Source organism: Acomys russatus, chromosome 13 (assembly GCF_903995435.1).
Source record: "Acomys russatus chromosome 13, mAcoRus1.1, whole genome shotgun sequence".
Lineage (NCBI taxonomy): Eukaryota > Metazoa > Chordata > Mammalia > Rodentia > Muridae > Acomys > Acomys russatus.
Window position 1 is genome coordinate 3,783,050 of NC_067149.1, and position 14,479 is coordinate 3,797,528.

The 14,479-nt window shown below is 35.8% G+C and overlaps 1 pseudogene; it reads right to left on the minus strand.

Moving 5' to 3' along the window:
• Positions 1-2,029: 2,029 nt before the first annotated feature.
• LOC127196939 (40S ribosomal protein S7-like) lies at positions 2,030-14,149 on the minus strand (annotated as a pseudogene).
• Between the last annotated feature and the right edge of the window lie 330 nt (positions 14,150-14,479).

Consider the following 14,479-nt stretch of genomic DNA (forward strand, 5'->3'; position numbering starts at 1 on the left):
CAACAGAACCCAGAGTGTGTTAATGTCCTCTACCTTATATTGTTTTTAGGAAGTACACTTCTGAATGTGGCCACATTTTTCAAATACCAAATCTTCACATGTGGAGGAGCTTCCTGTTACCTTCAAAATACAAATAGGATTTCTTTAAAGAATTATCACCTCAATCCTTGAGTTCTGGTTGAATTTGTCAATGTTAAGGCACTTGCCCTTACAGGGAGGAGAAGGTTGAGAAGTAAGTATATATGTGACTCTCCTCCTTTGTAGGAGCTTACTGATGATACAAATGTGTTAAAACTGATTACACGTCAAAGGAAGTATGGATTACTGATTATTTGATTCACTAACCTTTATTTGGCCACAGAAGATGTTGACACTCATAGAAAATCTTACTCCAGTAACGTCGTTTTTTCCCAAACAAAACAAAACAAAACATCTTTTTCAGAAGACTGTTTAAAAGGTTATTTAGAGTTTCTCCTGTTTTTCACCTACATTTTACTACATTGCTATCTGTTTTTTTTTTGTATGACGTATGACATAAATGTTTCTATTTAAATGAAAACACTACTTGATCATACAACAGAGAAGGGCAGGATTTGAGACAAGCTAGAAACAAAAGGAATCTAACCTTCTTCAGCATTTTTTGACTTTGTTGCATAATAATATTAAATCATTTTCTTTCTATTTCTATTTTCTCTACAGGTTTCTTTCTATGGATTATTAGATAAAACCTTAATGTTCATTTGTGAGATTGGGATTCATGGGCTAACTTCAAACTTGTTTTATAGTTGAGGATGAACTTGAATTTTCTGGTCATCTTGCCTCAACCCATAATGTACTGGATTTGTAGCTATTTACTGCCACACTTGTTTTATATGGTGCTGGGAATGGAACCCAGAGCATTATGCATCTGAATTAATGACTCTATCATCCAAGCTGCATAGTCTGTTCAAGTATCAGTAAATTATCTTGAATCATCCACTTTAGGGTTATTTTACATGTATCTTTATCCCAAGGTCATATAACTTCACAGAGGTATTTTTGAAGGTCATTCACATACTGTTACCTCAGTCCTACCAGAAAATAACTGACCTACCCTATACCCAAGTTTCTATTTCTGCTACCAAGGTCATAGAGAAAGAATTTAATTCTTTCTAAAGTGCACTAATTTCAAGGTTTTAGAAATATGAGCTAAAATCTCTTATTTAGGATATAATTAGTCAAAGAGGCTGATGCATAAGCAAACATTTTTCTTTCCTAATAAAAAGATATTTATTCAATACCCTAGGGTAAAATGATTTTGTTTTTTGTATTTGAGACAGTGTTCCTCTGTGTCACCCTGGCTATCTTAGACTCACTTTGCAGACTATCTGGCCTTGAACCCACAGTGATCTACTTGCCTCTTTGATTGTAAGCATCCAATAGTATAAAAAATACAGAACAGATTTTTGTATTTCTAAGTTACAAATTGCATGACTGGATACAGAACAGTGAACAGGCAGACATAGGTAAGGAAAAGACTGTGTTTGAGGTCTAGTAATAACTTATCTTTGCTTCATTGTTGCTTCTAGTATTTTAACTCATGAACAAGTAATATTTCAGTAAGGCTTCTGGGTACTCTTTTCTTCTTGCTAGCTTTCATATAGTAGAGATACTTTAAATAATTTATATTTCATACTGAAGATCGTTTTATGAGGGATATTTTTACTAAGGAAGAATATGTAGATACCTAAAAACCAAGAAATGAAAAGTCTATTACACCAAAATAAACATAATTCTCATTATCTTATATTAGTGATCGATTTTTCATTTTCACTTGATACCCTATGAGCATATACAGGGGGAGGAATCCCCCTCAGGAACAGTCATAGGGGAGGGGAATAATGGGAAAATGGGGGGGAGGGAAGAATGGGAGGATACAAGAGATGGGATAACCATTGAGATGTAACAAGAATAAATTAATTAAAAAAAAGAAAACATTATGAGTAGATGAGAGTGTCTACTGTTTGTGACAGAAGAAATGGTTTAGTGATTAAGAATATTTTCTGCAGACAGAGGAATGAGGCTTGTTTTCAAGGCTTACTACTGTCTGTTTCTCTAATAACAAGTTGTCCAGTGCCTCTAAGGTCACAAATATATACCTGTAAATGAATACAGAGAGACATGAACATATAAATAAAGTCAAATCAGTCATTATTTTTAAATTGAGCTTCTTATACACACAAGGAAAGGTTTTTACTTTGTACTTTATGTTGTTCTGCTGTACTTTGTCTAAATAAACCTTTATGAGCCAGCTGTCATGCAGTTTCACACAAATCTGCCTACCCACAATTTCATTTGGGAAGACCAAGACCTCAAGGATGGCATCCTGCACTGTTGTCAAGGTGTAATGTCTAAGGCACTTCTGCATAATTTTTCATGCAGCTTTTCTGGGTTGGAGTGGGCAAATCCTCCTCTGAGAAATGAAAACTATGTGCTTCCCACTCAAAATAAAAAACTAGCTGTACTCGGGTTTTCTGGAAAGATTTCAGCTGCACCACTGGTACAAAGACTATGGCAGCTTTCTGATCACCACCAACTTCAGTTTCTTTGGCTGCAGTAAGTTTGATTTCCAGCAGCTGTCCCTTGAGATCTGAGTTCATGTATAATTTTAGTAACACCTGAGAGATGTTTGACTTGAACTTGTCTAGTTTCTCACCACTGGGTGAGACTCTTGGTGTTCAAGCTGAACATGGCTGCATCCTTACACAATGCCAGTTTAGAAAGCAAAGCCATGGATCTTGGAAAATAACCTAAAACTGATTTCTAAAACACTGTGATCCCTAACTATATTCTAAAGATTTGCCTTTACCCCATGAAAAAGCACAGTCCTAATCCATTGTGAGGAAAATTTTCACTGCAAGAGATTAAGGCCACTACTGAACACCAACCACATTCAGCTAAAACAGAGAGTTGTGGACCCAAGTTCCAAGAGATACATCTATAGCACAACCTCTGCTCCTAAGATTATAAGAGCTAGAGGAACATGGAGTTTGCTATGAGATGGTCACTTCTAGGAATGTCAGGAAGTACAGCCATAAAGTCCCAATAGTATGAACACAGATGAAAAAAATAGACGTGATGACACCCATGAAAAATATCTCATGAGACCTCAGCCCTACACAGAACTTCAGGTAAGTAGGAATGCTGAGAATGGGAGAGATCAACTACCTCAAGGAAGGAGTACATTGGCTGGTTATTCAATAACAAGTGGTCAGAACTGAAAACATAGCAATGTAAACATTATACAGGCTGATATGGATGTATTTTTGTATTAGCATGTAATATATATATACACAAACATACATACACAGAAAAGAAACCATAGATTTGATAGAGTGTAAGGTGTAGCATATGGGTAGTATATGGGAGAGTTTGGAGGGAGGAAAGGGAAGGAGAACGTGATGTAATGATGTAGAAGAATTTTTATCCAGAAACATGTCTTCTCTGGCAAGAGATCAAATTAAAGACCTTCTGGATCTATGTGAATCTGCTGGAATGCAGACATGCCCTAAATTAAAGTATGATCTGGCTGGAATACAGGCATGCCCTTAGTATATAACTTTAATGACAAAATAATGAAAGTAGTATTAGTCTATGGAAGGAGGCAGGCATGTGTCATCTAATTGAGGAGCAGACAAAATGATGAATCAGAGAAAGCTTTGACAGAATGAGTGATAAATAGGATACTCCCACCTCTCAGGAGAAAAGGACAAGAGAGTTGAGTTCTGCTGGGTGCAGTTGAGTTTGTGCAGTTCAGTTCCTAGAGTTCTAAGGCAGTTCTGTGAAGCAGAGCAATTCAGTGAGAAGCAGAGAGAAGCTGGTTAAATTCAGTCTGCGTGGAGTGGAGTTTTGAACCAGAACAGCTGAACTGTACTAACCACCAAGAGTTCAAAAACAACTAGACAGGTTGAGGTTAATCGTCAGTAAGTCTCAGAGATGGAAAATATTCTAGGCTTATGTTAGCTAATGGTGACTGAAAGCTGAAGCCTTCAAGGTCCAGGCTTACAGAAAATTAGACTATAGGAAGGCTAGAAGCTTCCATGTCTAGGCCTAGGGATAGTTTGATAGAAACACTGTGGACTCAGCCAAGCCATGTATTCACAAAGCTTGGGTAAGGCTCTCTTTCATCTCCTCATCTGAAGAAATAAAAATTATATTTACATATTATATTATAATCTCGATAAGTACAGTAGATATTTAAAAGTAGCTAGTTGTATGATCCCTAACTGACTTGTGATGCTCCTGTGACAACACAGACTGCAGAGCTTAATTGTTTCCATGCATTAGGGTCATTTTAAATGTTATCACATGACGCTAATGTAGCTAGTCTACGGCCCTCATTTTTACTTACGTACAGTCGTATGTAAATGTATTTTATTCTTTTTGTCATTTACTCTTGCTTTGTAGTTTTTCTAAATATCAGAAGACAAATGAGATTTTACTCTGAAATTCTAGCTCATTTATTTTAAAAAAATGTTCTGTGGATGCCACTATGGTATTAAAATTCAAACATCTAAGTGTTAGTGAGATGGTTCAATATATTAAATACTTACCTCAAAGGCTTAGAAACCTTAATTAGATATCCAGAGCCACATACATATTTGATGGATATGGCCACAAGGCTGTAACCTCAGTACTAAGGTGCTAGGAAGCTGACCGCCTGGATAAGTTAGATAGACTGGCTGCAGAGACAGGCTCTGGGTTTAAGCTTGTCTCAAAAAGTATGGTGGAACAGCCAAGGATGACACTCTATGTGCATTTCTGGTCTCCATTTGTACATGCACATGACTGTACATGCTTACCCTCATGCATATGTGCTTACAGACATGTGAACTTGTGCACGTTCCTGTGCATACAAAAGAAAAATAAACAAAAATCCAAATATCTAGCTTCTCCAAATGTATTCTACTAGTAATAACACAGTCCTTTTCCAGCTAGAAGGAAAATTTCCTCTTTAACTTACAGAGTTAAAGAAAGATTTCATTTTATCCACTCTTTCTGCATGCAAAATAACCGCATTCATATTCTCTCTCTCTCTCTCTCTCTCTCTCTCTCTCTCTCTCTCTCTCTCTCTCTTTCTCTCTCCTTCTCTCTCTCCCATACTCACATATACACTCTGTCTCTCTTACACACATAAACATTACTCACATCTCTCTCCTACTATAAATACTATAATTCAACTGTCAATGACTGCCATTTGTAGAAAATTAAAATTTTAATTTGGGTGTTTTGTATAATTTAGGAAAAAATGAGCCAGGCATTTGTAGTTCTTGGTGTTATAAGGTGAATGTCTTAAGAGATTTATTGTAGTCAGCTGGGGAAAATAGGGGCAGGACTTAAAAAGAATATTAAGTTCCCTGGCGAGAAAACAAAGAAACACTGGGCTGAGTTTTTTTTTTTTTTTTTTTTTTTTTTTTTTCAATTCCAATGAGCCCAGAAGTCTCTGATATATAAAAGGCATGGGGTAGAACTGAGATGTGAGAAGTGGCCTCATAGACTACTCAGTCCCATGTGTCTCTGGAGAGTCAAATGTTTATTTCTTTATAATTAAGCTTGATCAACGCATTTAATTTATTTTTCTTAAACAGAAGTTGCACAAATATTAGTGGCCATCCCTCTGCTTATTTTCTTAGCTATAGTCCCTTGTAATGTTGATGATGATATTGAGTTCGAACTAACCTTGCCCTCTGTTTCCAACAAGGGTTATGGAGATTCAGTCTTATGCTTTGCTATGTCCAACAAGTCATGATCTTCCATAGGGATATGATAGGTCAAAGTTACCTCTTTCCCTTAACAATATCCCCTCTGTGCATGAGCAATTCCATGTATTAACGTGGTAACAGAGAATAACTTTTACCTTATTACATCATCAACAACATCTTCCTGATGATTCCTAGAGGTACCAGGAAATTTTCTATCATGGCATTTAGTATGAAGGGTTCATGATGGAACCAAAAATAAATGAAGAGAAAGAAGTGAAATAAAATGGAATAATGAAAGTAACACACAGAGGAAGAATAGCAGGTTACCAAGAAGAGACTTGATACCCTATGAGCATCTACAGGTGGAAGAGGTCCCCCTCAGTCACAGTCATAGGGGAGGGGAGTAAGGGGAAAATGGGAAAAAGGGAGGAATGGGAGGATACAAGGGATGGGATAACAATTGAGATGTAATATGAATAAATTAATAAAATATATTTTAAAAAAGAAAGTAGCACAGAAACACATCTTGTTTTTGTGTTAAGGTTATCACAAGATGGAGGCAAGATCTCCTGAAGTCTTTAGAATAAAGCAGCCCTTACAATTTCAACTATTAAAAAATCTTGACAGTATAAAGAAAAGCTGGAAATAAGAATCCCATCCCAAAAGAAAAATAGTTTTTATTTCTTTAAAAGTGCTTAGGCATTTGAAGAAGAAAAACAATGTTGGGACAGCAAATAAAAGGCACATTCATTAAAAGTTAATGGTGTAGGATACAGATAATGAGAAATAGAAATGGAATTCATAGAGACATATTATCTTTGCAATGCGTGGCAGAATTTAATGTATAATCAACATTACTGCACAGTTCCAAGGGCTATTTTTATACCAGGGCCTCTAGAATCCAAACCCATTAAAGATTCATGATCCCCAAGCCATGTGTTTTCCACACTTAGAAGCATTTATGTCAAGTGGGCAAAGTGTTTGCTGAAACACTAGCTATTTCCCATTAAAAAAAAAGCCTGATTCATCCTGTAAGCACAAGGTGAAGACATGTCACTTTTTAAAGAAGAAAAGCTCAGGGCTTAGGTGATTTGCCTCCATCTTATACCATCCTTCCTACCCTCCCCTATATCTCTCTTCCAATTGTCATCAAATTTAGTGCTGCTTTTGAGTCTATGATCCTCTATGATATTCTTCACCCTCTTCGATCTGTGGGGTAAAATCAATAAGATTATTGCCTCTCAAATTGTGACTTTTCCCTTTGTACCAATTTTTTAAAGTTTTTTTTTTTTGTTCTCTTCTTCTCTCATTTGCTTTCAATTCTCAAGCAACAGCAAAATGACTTAGTTTACAGAAACTTCAAATAGTACTGAATTCTTTCTCTGGAGATAAATAATGTATTTTTAAATGATGTATTTATTTATTTACTTGAGAGAGAGAGAGAGAGAGAGAGAGAGAGAGAGAGAGAGAGAGAGAGAGACCTCCACATGGCTAGAGGTATTCAAAGAGGCCAGAAGAGGCCATTAGGTGCCCTGGAGCTAAAGTTATTAAGGTTGTTGGGTGGCTTAGATGGGTTCTGGAAATTGAATTTGGATCCTATACTAGTTCAGCAAAGTGTTCTAAACAGTTGATCCACTTTTCTAGATGCTAGACAGTATATTTTCAAACCTAATGTATACCCATCACATTTTAACTAACAAATCAATCTTGGCATTAAATATATCTAGTGTATGATTCCTTTTCAGCACTACAATAACTAATGTACAAGTAATGATGTGTTTATTTTTGTTCAAAATTTTAGGAGCTTATTGCTCTTGACTCAAATTCTAGATTAGACAAAAATGAACCATCGCAGATGAAGTATAAGTTAGTTATTCCAAATCTGCATAAAATTGAAATTTTAAAGAATTAAATACCAAATAGTCCATTTTATTCTTAAAATCAGAAACTTTCATTTCACTTGTATCTCGACAGAAAGATGTCACTTATGTTTTGACTTTTATATAAAAATCTACTTGAGTTTGAGAAATTATTTTATTTTTCAGTTATTAAATCTTTTGGTCCTCACATTATAACTAACTCCCCACTCAAAGGGTGGTAGGCAAATGTGTAATCATTTTTTATTTAGCTTTTATTTTCTACATGATCGTGATATATATGTATAATTAGTGGCCATAATGGTTACAACCAAGTATGGTACTTAGCATATTTTTATTTTCATTATTAAATATATGTGTTGAGCTCACTTTGAATTCTGGAGATAAACTATGAGTTGAACACTTTTATTTCAGTGTTTTAATTGGGACATTAGCAGGTAAGATTCTTTTTGTTTGTTTGTTTACAGAAGTACATTTATAATATTAAGTCATTTAAATTGTCTTTTGTAACTTCTCATTTACTACTTTTTTCAAGTTGATATACTGTATATATTTATATGCATAAATATGAATTTTATGATAGAATATACAAAAAATTAACCAATTTGTTATTTATCAGCAATTCTCTAGTTTGCATATACCTAGAAATTCTTGGGAAAGTTTCAATTCATGCTCTAGTAAAACATAAGATATTCTTTTTTTTCTTTTTAAAAATATTGTATTAATTTATTCATATTACATCTCAGTTCTTAGCCCATCCCTTGTATCCTCCCATTCCTCCCTCCCTCCTGCTTCCCCCCTACTCCCCTCCCCTATGTCTGTGACTGAGGGGGACCTCCTCCCCCCATATATGCTCATAGGGTTTCGAGTCTTTTCTTGGTGACCTGTTATCCTTCCTCTGAGTGCCACCAGGCCTCCCCATCAAGGGAACGTGGTCAAAAATGGAATACCAGAGTTCCTATGAAAGTCAGACCTCACTCTCCACTCAGTGGTGGAGAATGTCCTGTCCATCGGCTAGGTCTGGGTAGGGGTTCGAAGTTTACTGCCTATATTTTTCTTGGCTGGTGTCATAGTTTGAGCGGGACCCCAGGACCCAGATCTGTCTGTCATAATGTTCTTCTTGTAGGTTTCTAGGACCCTCTGGATCCTTCTATTTCCCCATTCTCCCATGCTTCTCTCACCTAAGTCCCAATAGGATGGGCTCCCCTCTTATCCACTTTCCTGGTAAGTAATGTTTTTCATGGGACATATCCCTTGGACTAGTGTCTCGATATAAGTGAGTATATACCATTTGTCTCTTTTTGTCTCTGGATAAACTCACTCATTATGATCATTTGTAGTTCATTCCATTTGTCCACAAATTTCTGGAATTCATTGTTTTTAATAGCTGTATAGTATTCTATAGTGTAAATGTACCACAGTTTCTTTATCCATTCTTTTACTGAGGGACACTTAGGCTGTTTCCATGTTCTGTCTATTAAGAATAAGGCAGCTGTGAACATGGTTCAGCATATGTCCTTGTTGTGTGGTAGAGTATTTTCTGGGTATATTTCAAGGAGTGGAATAGCTGGGTCCTGAGGAAGCCCTATTCCCATTTTTCTGAGAAAGCACCAGATAGATTTCCAAAGTGGTTGTACTAGTTTTCATTCCCGCCAGCAATGAAGGAGTGTTCCTCTCTCTCCACATCCTTGCCAGCACGTGGTGTCACTTGAGTTTTTGATCTTAGCCATTCTGATGGGTGTAAGATGGAATCTCAGTGTCGTTTTGATTTGCATTTCTCTGATGACTAACGAGGCTGAGCATTTTTTTAGTGTTTCTTAGCCATTTGATATTCCTCTGTTGAGAATTCTCTGTTTAGTTCTGAGCCCCATTTCTCAGTTGGATTATTAGGCTTGGTGGTGTTTAATTTCTTGAATTCTTTATATATTTTGGATATTAGGCCTTTGTCAGATGAAGGGTTGGTGAGGATCTTTTCCCAGTCTTTAGGCTGTCACTTTGTTCTGTTGACAGTGCCTCCAGCCTTACAGAAGCTTGTCAGTCTCATGAGGTCCTGTTTATTAACTGTTGACCTTAAGGCCTGGGCTGTTGGTGTTCCGTTCAGAAAGTTGTCTCCTGTGCCAATGTATTCCAGGCTCTTCTCCACTTTTTCGTCTAACCAATTTAATGTCTCTAGTTTTATGTTGAGGTCTTTAATTCACTTGGACTTGAGTTTTGTGTATGGTGACAAATAGGGGTCTAATTGCATTTTTCTACATGTAGACATCCAGTTAGACTAGCACCGTTTGTTTAAGATGCTTTCATTTTTCCAATGAATAGATTTGCCTTCTTTGTCCAAAATCAAGTGACCAAATGTGTGTGGATTCATGTCTTGGTCTTCAATTCGATTCCATTGATCCACCAGCCTATTGCTGTGCCAGTACCATGCTGTTTTAATTACTGTTGCTCTGTAGTACAGCTTGAGATCGGGTATGGCGATTCCTCCAGAGCATCTTTTGTTGTATAGGATTGCTTTTGCTTCTGGGCTTTTTGCTTCTCCATGTAAAGTTGAGAATTGTCTTTCAATATCTTCAAAATATTTTTTAGGTATTTTAATAGGTTTGAATTGAATCTGTAAATTGCTTTTGGTAAGATAGCCATTTTTACTATGTTAATTCTCCCAATCCACGAACAAGGTAGATCTCTCCATCTTCTGATGTCATCTTCAATTTCTTTCTTCAGAAATTTCAGGTTTTTTTTTTTTCCAAATAAGTCCTTCACTTGCTTGGTTAGAGTTACTCCTAAATATTTTATGTTGCTTGTGGTTATTGTGAAGGGTGTAGTTCTCCTAATTTCTTCCTCTGTCTGTTTGTCATTTGTATATAGGAAAGCTACTCACTTTTTAAGTTAATTTTGTATACAGCCAATTAGCTGAAGGTGTTTATCAGCTGTAGTAGTTCTCTGGTGGAATTTTGGGGGTCACTTATGTAGACTGTCATATCATCTGCAAATAGGGATAATTTGACCTTCCTCCTTTCCCATTTTATATCCTTGATCTCCTTTTGTTGTCTTATTGTTCTGGCTAGAACTTCATGTACTATATTGAAGAGGTATAGAGAAAGTGGGCAACCTTGTCTGGTCCCTGATTTTACAGGGTAAGATTCTTATTAGAGGCAGAGGAAGACAGGAATTGATCTTTAAAACTGGGTAAATGTGTCTGCAAATGAGTTTTCAGCAACTCTGGAAGAGAGGAATTGTGTAGTAGAAGACCGGGCTCTCAAGAACCATCCTAAGTTTCCCCATGAAGTCCTTGATTTATGCACTCGGGTATGTCTATGAGTATGGTTAACATTGCCACTGAAAAAATTTCCATGCCAATATCTCAGACAGTAGAAATGTTCAAAGAAGGGATTCTCCACACCTTGAACCTTGAAGGTATGTTCTTGGCATATTAATAACCTTACTACAATGTTAAAACTTATGTAATCTCTATGAATCCAGTTTACTCCCCCAGTTAATTCTGCACCTTTTGTTCTATGGTAATAATTATTTTATTGGTGAAAGCAAATATTAAAATCTTTTAGAGCTGAATAATTAATTAGATTTCATTTCTCAAAATGGGTAATTCTTGTCTTTTGCTACTCTACGCAGGGGAGAGAGGTGTATGATTTAGCAGTTGATTAATTCACACTTTTTGGCTAATGTTCATGTTGATATGACTAAGATGACTAACATTACTATAACTACAAGCAGAACAATGAGCAATAGAATACACAAAAGACAGGAAGGGGATGAGGAGAGAAGACATAGTTATATCCCTTGCAAATATAAAATATTAGAGGAATGTTTTTAACTTTTGTATTAAAATTTTATGGACACCCCAGAAATTTTTATTATTTCCCTTTTTATTATACTATAAAACTGAACTTCAAAAAATTCAATCAATTAAATTGACTCTCTGAGTACTTAGGAATGTGGTAAATGACATATAAAACATTCTAATTTTCAATAAAGTATACATCTCTCAGTCATCTACTACAGTCAAGTAAAGTACAGATTTCCAGCTCAGAAGCTTTCAGACCTCTTGTAGTATTCATTTTTCAACTTTTTTAATGACATTGGTCCATAAGCAATATTCTCTTTTCTCTAAAACAATCTGCTTAGTTAAAGTCTGATGTCTTATATTTGCATATTTTATACCATTCTCAGGCAATTGAGATAAATAGCTGCATTGTTGACAGTTCCGGAGGGAATTATGAAATAAAATGAAACAGAAACAATAAAAGTATTCAAATCAATGTATATGTAACAGAAGTAACAATATAAAAAATGTATTCTAAACAGTATTTGGATTCATTATATATCAGAATGATTTTTTAAACTGTATTTATTTTGAGGGAGCCATGGAATATATTTTGGTAATTGTGATTGCAATTATATCTCAGCTACGGGAATGATTTCAAAATTTAAAGTTATCATTGTTTCCAGTGTGGGTTTTTAGATTTTTGGATAGAGTACAAGAACTTTCTCTCATATTGTCAGAGTAATTTGGGAAAAGCTTCACATTTAAACTGGGATTTGGGTTAGATACAAAGCCCAAGGCCTGCCTCGTTGTAATGTCAGAGCATGAGCAAGGTAAACTAATGCTTCAAATATTAAACCTTCCAGTCTTTGTACATGATGTCTCTTCCTATTTATACCTCTAGTTGTGTTTTTAAATAATTTATCATCAGAGTGCTTTCTGACTTTTTTATGACAGTAGATCATGTGTATTTTTTTTTTTTTTTGCTGAATTCACTTCTAAGCATGCACCTTACCCAATATATATTTTTGAAAAATTAATTGTACAATGGCTACCAATTGGTACATAGGCACAATCTTAAAACATATACTCATGGCATTTCATGATCTTGATAAATTTACATATTCTGTTAAATTCTTACAAATGCCTAAATGTTCTTATGTATGTGTACATGTTTTCCAAAAGTACTAACTTTTTCATTTTCTTCCTCTTTTCTTAGGTACAATCAAATGAGGCATTATTTACTGTTCAGAGATATATCTTTTTTATAGATATTAATTTACATATTAGAGAATTATCTTTTCATTCCTCATTTCTCAGAGCTGAAATTGTTTTCTAGTTTGACATGAATTTTCCATTGTCAACTGCAAGAATAGTGTTTTCTTTTCTTTTTTCTCTTATTGTGACTGTATTAATGACCATTACTTCTACAATTATAGCATATACTTAGAAACATAATACATCTTGTATTTTGTTAGATTTGTATGCTAAAATTATGTTCAGATTTTGTGTACTGATACTTATTTGATTTTGTTTTCCTTTAGTTCACCTTTCTTATTTTGCCTTTGTTTTATTGTGCTAATATGACTCTCATAACACAAAGCATAACTCCTTCTTCTCAGAATTTTTTGAAATATAATAGATGGAATGGAAGTTGTTTTCCACTTAAACACCCAAGAACATAGACATGAGAATTTACCTGAAAATGTTATTATAGGTAAATCTACAAGTACAAAGTCATAGGATTTCCATTGACCAGCTGTCTTCATCAGCTGTCTGTTTCTCTTTGGGTTTGTTGTTGCTGTTTGTGTGTTTGTTTTTTAGTCAATTTGTTCCATTAAATACTTTGCAAATCTGCATTGCTATATTTATTGCAATGCAATTACATGTAATATTCTGGAAAAGTTAATGATTTTTCTCTGACTAATGTGTCCCTTTTCATGTCTATACTTTCCTCCTTTTATCATAAGAAGCCTTGAAGAGAGGGACCATGACAGGAGCCTAACATAGAGGTCATCTGAAAGACTCTACCCAGCAGTCCATCAAATCACATGCTGAGGCGCACAGCTAAATTTGGGGCAGAGTGGCTGGAGTCTTATGGAAGAGTTGGAGGGTAGAAAGACCTGAAAGGGAGAGGAGCTCCACAAGGAGAAAAACAGAGATTAAAAAACTGGCTCCAGGGGCACCTGCAGAAACTGATGCATCAACCATGTTTCATTAATGGAGAGGACCTAGACCCCTGCTCAGATGTAGTCCATAGGCAGCACAGATGCCATGTGGGTTCCATAATATGGGGAGTAGGATCTGCCTCTTTCATGGACTTTGTTGCACACTCACTGATTGTTTCTTCTGGCATGGTAGCCTTACCAGACCACAGAGGAAGAGAATGCAGGCAGTCCAGATAAGATTTTGATAGGCTGGGGTCAGATGGTAGGTGTGGAGGGCTCCCCTTTCTGATGACTAGGGAAGATAGGGAGGAGGGAAACGTTGGGAAGAGTGAGATTGGGACCTTGAGGGGAATAAGGGAGGGGGTACAATCATGGTGTGTAGTGAATAAATTAGAAATAAAATGTAAAACATAAAACCAAAAGTATCAACTTAAATATTGTTGTTGTTGTTTTATTTTTTATACAAGCCATTAAGTATTACTTTTTAATCTGACTGATTCTGAGCCAGGTATCTCACCAGTTAGGAGTCATAGGCAGAAGGTCACTGAAGCCAGCTTGACTACATAACAAGTTATAAACAGCCATGGCTACACAGTAAAACCATGTCTCAAAAAAAAAAAAAAAAAAAAAACCAATAACTAAAAAGAAATAAAATATTAAAATCTACTGATGTTGTAATTTTAATGTGTTTTCTTTATTATTTATTCTTAATTTGTTTACTTCACATCCTGATTTTAGCCCCCACCCTCATTGTGCCAGATCCCATCCTCCCTCTTTCCTTCCCTCTCCCTCCCTCTCCTAGTCTTCAGAAATGGGAGTGCTCTTCCCTTGACATCTGATCTTAGCACTATCAAGTCTCATCTGGACTGCCTCTTCATCTGTGGTGTGGCAAGACCTCCCTGCCAGGGGGAAGTG